Source organism: Amblyomma maculatum, chromosome 2 (genome assembly GCF_055883805.1).
Source record: "Amblyomma maculatum isolate TAMU_Amacu chromosome 2, ASM5588380v1, whole genome shotgun sequence".
Classification (NCBI taxonomy): domain Eukaryota; kingdom Metazoa; phylum Arthropoda; class Arachnida; order Ixodida; family Ixodidae; genus Amblyomma; species Amblyomma maculatum.
Window position 1 is genome coordinate 104,957,243 of NC_139345.1, and position 6,546 is coordinate 104,963,788.

The 6,546-nt window shown below is 40.5% G+C and overlaps 1 long non-coding RNA gene across 1 annotated transcript; it reads left to right on the forward strand.

Annotated features, from left to right (window-relative positions):
• Window positions 1–910: 910 nt before the first annotated feature.
• LOC146199469 (uncharacterized) lies at window positions 911–6,069 on the forward strand. The gene is made up of 4 exons (XR_014704754.1): window positions 911–1,021; window positions 1,685–1,769; window positions 2,885–2,993; window positions 5,772–6,069. It is a non-coding gene; the product is annotated as an uncharacterized LOC146199469 (long non-coding RNA).
• Window positions 6,070–6,546: the final 477 nt, after the last annotated feature.

Sequence of the window (6,546 nt, forward strand, 5' to 3'; positions counted from 1 at the left end):
TCATGTTTTATTGTTGTATGCATACAAACTTCCGCCGACTCAATTTCTTAACATTCTAGGGTGTTTGATATGCAATAATTATCAGATCTCCAGGGGTGGCGATGTATAGACGGTATAAGCGTTTATGGATTTGATGGAATAACAAGAAATACTCAACTACACTCTAAAAAAAAAGAGTGTAAAAGGAGGGTAACTTCGGGATTTATGCTATCTGAAACCGCATGGCTTAAATATACCCTGCGCAATCACCCGCACGGAAGACGTTAGTCTCTCTCGCATGACTTTACACCATTTCGTCCCTGCAGCTCAAGCAAAAAAAAGTTTGCCGCTTGTTTCTTCTTTTTTTTTTTTTTTATGATGGTAACCGGTTTCAAGCTGGGTGCGGCTGTGTTCCTACTTCCCGTCCGATGTCCTTTCAAGAGCTACCACAAAAGGACCCCTCGTTTTTCCCCGGAGGAGGTGGGGAATCGTCGAAAGTTGGGAGCATCTTATCTTCTTACAAAAAGCGGTGCCTCCCCCCTTCACCCCCCCGACACCCGTCCCGTCTTTTGACTCCTACGCGAGCTTGACCGTGGAGAGAGCAAGGCCGAACTCAGAACAAGGGCGGACAGACAAGTGTGTACGCTGCAAAACAGGGAGAAAGGGGAGGTGACGGGGGAGTGGTGGTGAGACGAGAAGCGAAGCAGTTGCTTTTTAGTTTTGTTGCTTTTATTCTCAACGCAGCGTCACGTGTTCGTAGTTGCTTGAGCCTGCCTGCGTTCCCTGCGACTCTGCTAGTCCGAGAAGACGACGACGGCGATTGCCGCACGAGTCAGCGTTCGTGCTCTTTGTCGTTGGTACTCATCTGTGTTTTTAGAAAAGTTCGGTTGCTCTCAGCGATTATTTCATCGAGTTCGCTCATCGATGCCTTACTATGAAACGACTTCGTGAAAGTGTGAACTTCGGAATGAAACGGCGGATGGCTGGTCGTCGCGGTGGTGGCGTTCCAACGGATCCTTGGCGCCAAATTTCAGCCGCGCATGTAAGTGACGTTTTACATTTCGTTTTACGTGTTTTTCTCTGCTATTTAACTTGGCCTGAACATGTTTTGTTATTGCTTACGTCCGCGACGCTGCTTGTTTGTCTGTGAAACGGCCTCTGAGCACGACGTCTTGGATCCCAACCTGAGCATACCACTCCCTCAGTTCAGACTGGAGGAGCGGCGCATCCCAAAATTTTTAGATGGTCACGACCTTTTTGCGGGATGTTAATGGTGCATTTTTAGTCGTCTACGACGCTCACAAGCATATCCCGCGGTCGAAAGTATGCGTCGACGAGCGCTAATGCAGTCCCGGTGATACTCATTGACGTGTTTGCATGCCGCATTATTTTTGCTCGCTGCCTACAATCGATTTTGATCGTCTGTTGTTGCTGCTTTACGGGAACGTTGCCATAAATGCGGGAGAGCATGCAGGGTGATGGGTTAAGTTTACGGTTCTTTTGCCAGCAACTTGTACGTTCGAAGGCAGCGCGCTTGATATCCTAAAGTCACGCTTTCAGAACGCCGATTTAACCCCGCAGTTTTGAGCTGATGGCGTCGAGACCAGAGGTGGGACCGAGCCGATTCGTGTACATGTATACTGTCGCAGTGACGCAATGTGCAGGAAAGACATTTCTCACGCTTTTTTTTTTTTTTTCGCCGCAGGCTCAAGTCCTTCGTCTCGTCTGCGCAAGAACGTAGACTGTCGTTTCTTCAAAGAATTTGAAACTGGTCTCTGCTATCCGTGCTGGTAAGTCCAAAGCATTGTTTCCGTCCAGAAAGGGGCGTTTAAATTGACACGCGCACTTTTGTGGCACATATTGCTGATCACTGACATCTGCCTCAATGTATACTGCTTGGGATTCTCGTCGGAGAATATTTATGTCGCGTGCCATGTGTGTGTCTCCTTGCGTGTTGCCATTTTCGCTCATGCCGTGCAATATGGTGCACGCCCAGACAGTGACTTATCAATTGAGTTTCATTGTGTTTGAGGGCGTGTGCGAGTAAATGGTGTTATTTAACTTGCTGATCACTTATGTTAAAAACTGATAATAAATATTGGACTCGATCAAATCACTTAACAAGTGAAAAATCTGGGTTAGCTGGTGATCAGATGTCTTCAGCATTGAAGCAAACCATGTGTCACCCCTTCTCTGCTTTAAGACTGACTTTCTTTTTGTAATCGGTACATAAAAAGACCAGCGCAAAAAAAAATAATAATTACGGGGACAAAGGAACAAAAAATGACAGGACGGGCACTGAAATACGTTTTGTGTTCCTTTGTACCTGTTTTCTTTTTTTTCGCTGGTCTTTTAGGGTGTAAGTATGAACCAACTGGCCCAAACAGCTATTTTGATTAAATGTGCTAATTTTCGTTAGCGAGCTAAGGAAAATTTTTATATCACTAATATTTTTCATTTGGGGATTTGCTATAGTTTCTACTCAGCTATTTCCATTCTGAACTTTTCAGTCTCCTGACCCATAGAAAGGAGGCTATGCCTGACCAATAACAACACATTCTTTTCCTTCTGTAGTTTCTGTTGTCAGACATTGTGTTATACTCATTACTACAATTCACTGGTACTGAGACATTCCCTCATTGAAGTTAATGTGTATTGTCATTGTGCTAGCAGTTTGTCATAAATCTGCTATTCTAGTTTATTTAAGCAGTTATTTCGACTGTAAAGAGGTGGCAGATATTGTTACAGATATATCTAGGAACAGGAGTTGTAGCTTTTAAGCTCATTGTCAAAATATTTGAGTCATTGTTGTGGCATGTGTGGTGCCATTATTTTTTGTACTATAGTTATGTATGTACTAGTTACAAGTATCATGCTAATGTTATGAATGATACCTTTGCTGCAGCGTACCTGCCAGTAGGAGGAATACGGTGTAGAAGTGCTGTTACTCCTGCTTCTAAAGATCAACCTGCTTTCTTCAGCGCTGGACGACTACTTACGGCAAGATTTGTGTGGTATGTATTTTTCGACATAGCTGTGGCATTGTGGTCTGTTCATTGTTGCTTTATGTCTATCAAAGAGCATATTTTTCGATGCTGAGGAGCAATAGCCCTGGCATTACATTGATTTTGGAACCATTCAGTGCTATTGAGCAAGTTAGCAAGGGAGGAATTTTTTCAGTATGTAATCGATCTGAGCATGTTGACTTCTTTTTATTGAGTGAGCTGTTAATGTATGCCTCTTTTCTTTTTTTCTTCAAAACCTAATATTTAAATTGTTTGCACTTGGTTCTCAGCAGTAAGGTTATGTTCTCTGATGGGTGTAATTTTCAACAACTCACATGCTCTTATGTTGCTAGGTATGTCCACAATAGAATGAAACTAAAAATGAAGTACTGCAGGCGATATGTAATGGACGGTATTTTAGCACTTTCAGCTTTATTGTTTCTTTTGTGTTCTTTATATTGTTTTGTGCCATTTGTACTCAGCGTATTTTCCTTGTGTTCCACCACTACCATTTAACAAATATATATATATATATGCCCCCACCCCTTATGTCATGTCTATGGGCCTATAAAGGGAGAATGAATGAAATGAAATTTGCAGTACAATTAGAACTGGATTGTGCAGCACAGGGGACATGTCTGTGGTAGGGGATAATGGCTGAATGGCTAATCAACCAAAATTGACTTAACTTTTGCATTTTAATTTTAGGGGACAGTATTATATACCAGAAATGAGGGTCCCCAATATTATAGGTGAGCCCAGTTCTTAAATTTTCTGAAAGAGCAATGTAGTTCAAAATACTGAACAAGGAAAGGCGTATTTGAAAACTATTGTCTTGCTTTCCCACATTGCATGTAAAAAATGTTGCTGCACTTGGTATTGTTGACAGAATCATGTTAGCTTCTTCTGCATCATCAAAAACACAAAATATGTCTATATTATCTGAATAAGAAATGTCAGCAACACCCTTTTTTAGTTATGTAATGTGGAAAAACCAACTTACAAAGCTTTTAAAGGAATATTTTTGATGCTCATTATGTTAGACCACATAGATGATTAGGAGGGTTTTAGGCCTAGGCTCACTCATTAATAGCCTTCAATTTTGCAGTTTTCATATTGCCTCTTATAAACAAAAAGAATAGATAATTAAGTCTAATCCTGAAGCTGTACCAGGTACCCAAAGTCCACATTGCTGCACAACCCGCCGGCAGAGACTGCACGGGTGTCTCTTCATAGTTTATGATTTGCAATCTGTAAAGGTAAAGAACATAATCTTCGAGAAATTTGTTGTAAACACTTTTTAATAATCATTCTTGTATAATATTGGTCAGCATTTACAATTTCATTAGTTAGGCATCTAAAGAGATAAGCAGTTGACAGTTCTGGCAAATTGCAGTTTATGAGAAGTTTTATTCCTGCTGCATGTGCTGCGAGCATTACATGAAACAGCAATACATAGAATCTCAAGCTTTGTGGTTTGTTCAAGGAATTATAGGGGTATTGAAGTGTATTGTTTTTTGCCTCCTGAGCAAGATAATGTAGTTTTGAAGTGAAACGGCAGTCTCGAGAAGTTTTTGGCATCGGCATAAGCTGATGTGTGGTGTGAAACTAGCAATGAACTTATGTAAAAGTTGCATTTTATTGTCATGCTTTACATAATTCTGCATCTGTGACATCACTGCAGTAATGCACATGTGCAGAAGGTGCTTTGGATGTGCCTTGCTATCATTGCTCTTTTAGCATGAAATGTTCCATCTTTCAGAAGTGGTATCCCGCATTTTATAAGGCATAGCCTCTGTGGTATATTCATGCCTTTTTCCAGGAATGTAAACTGCACTAAAGGCAGAAACAATAGAATGGCCTTAGACATACCCCTGCAGGAGCAAGCTCTGCAGGAACAAGCTTCATTCGTTATATTCATGAGAAATGACAACGAATGCAAGAACAAAAGAACCTCCCCCCATCCCTCCTCCCCCCCCAAAAAAAAAAAAAAAAAGAAGAAGAAGAGATTTGCAGTTGTCACTTGTGATGGATGATCAGATGACTAAAGACAGTGTAGTCTCAGGAAAACATTAACACTATAGGCAACATAAGATAATGTCATGAAGGACCAGAGACAGTGTTTTCTAGGAGGGTGAGACCATAGTGACTAGAAACAAGACCACTGGTATGGTCAGGTGTGAAAGCAAACTATAATGTTTGGGTGTTGGAGTGGAAACCAGCAAAAAACAAAGGTGAAAGTGAAGGTGATAAAACAAAGTTTAACATAAAAAGCTAATGATAAAAAAAAAGGAGAACTGCACATATGAACGAGTAGAGGGAAGGGTTTTTTAAATCACATCTTTTGCCTTTATTAGGCTAGCTTCTATTTTATCAATATGTTTTCATTCATATTTCTTTAAATAACCCTCTGGGTAGTCCAACATCAGTGATGCCTATGGCTTGACCCTGCTCCTAACAAGAATATGTCTCATTGTATATTGTGTCTTATTGAGCATATTGTCAATTTTTTCTGAGATTGCAATGTGCTAGTTGTCTATGTGTGTGTTAGTGGCACAGGTAAAGCTCAGATTTGGAGAATTTTCATTGATCTATATATTGTGTGATTTCACAATTCTCATTATATAAACACTTGGAAGCCTGTACTGGTGCACTATTTCCATCTGTCTTCCTTTTTACTTGCCCTTTGTGCAGTGTTATTTTTATATGTGAATTAATTACTCCATAAGCATGTTTTGTGAGACTTTCTTCGTGAGTAACTGATTACAAGTTCTCTTTTCTATGCAGGTCAAATACGTGGTACATCCCTGCCCTGACTGTGCGGAGAAGATTATCCAGTCCCTTGCTGCAACTTCGGTGTATAATGAGGTAAAATAAACACCATGGTATGTTATCTTAACCGATTGTTCTGTAAATTCTTTTTGTTCACTCTGCAACATAACTTACGGCTTGAATACAACATGACACAGCCTACCTCACCTGAAACATTGCTCACTGTCACACTCCAGACGACACAAAGATATTGCAATGTTTCAACATAATCTTTCCTTCCAGAAAATCTTGAAATGTATTGGTTAGCTTTATTCCTGCTTCCAGTGACCAAGTTTACGATGCAGATTGGTAATAGTACTTTTGTGTGGATAGCATATATATACCACAAGATGATGCTTAGATACCCTATGTAATATGGCATTACTTTAAACTGCTTGGAGGGCAACGTTATCCTTCTCCTGGTGGTATAAGCTTGCACCATAAAGGTGCAAAACTTTGCGCTCTTTGTCGTAATATAAATTTATACTCTAAAATGGTAACTTTGCACCTGTACATACAGGATAAGCTTACGTTGTCAAGGTGCAAACTTGCACCTTTGATGCAAGGGTATGCTTATGCCATCGACAGACTAAAACATAGGCCTTTATGAAAGGTGCAACGTTATGCCTAGGTAGAATACAGTTACACTGCTTGTGAAGGTGCAAGTTTATGCTACCAGAAGCGTAATGTTACACTACATGCAATGGTATAAATACTTAGTCTTCCAAGACACAGCGTAACCTTACCCCAA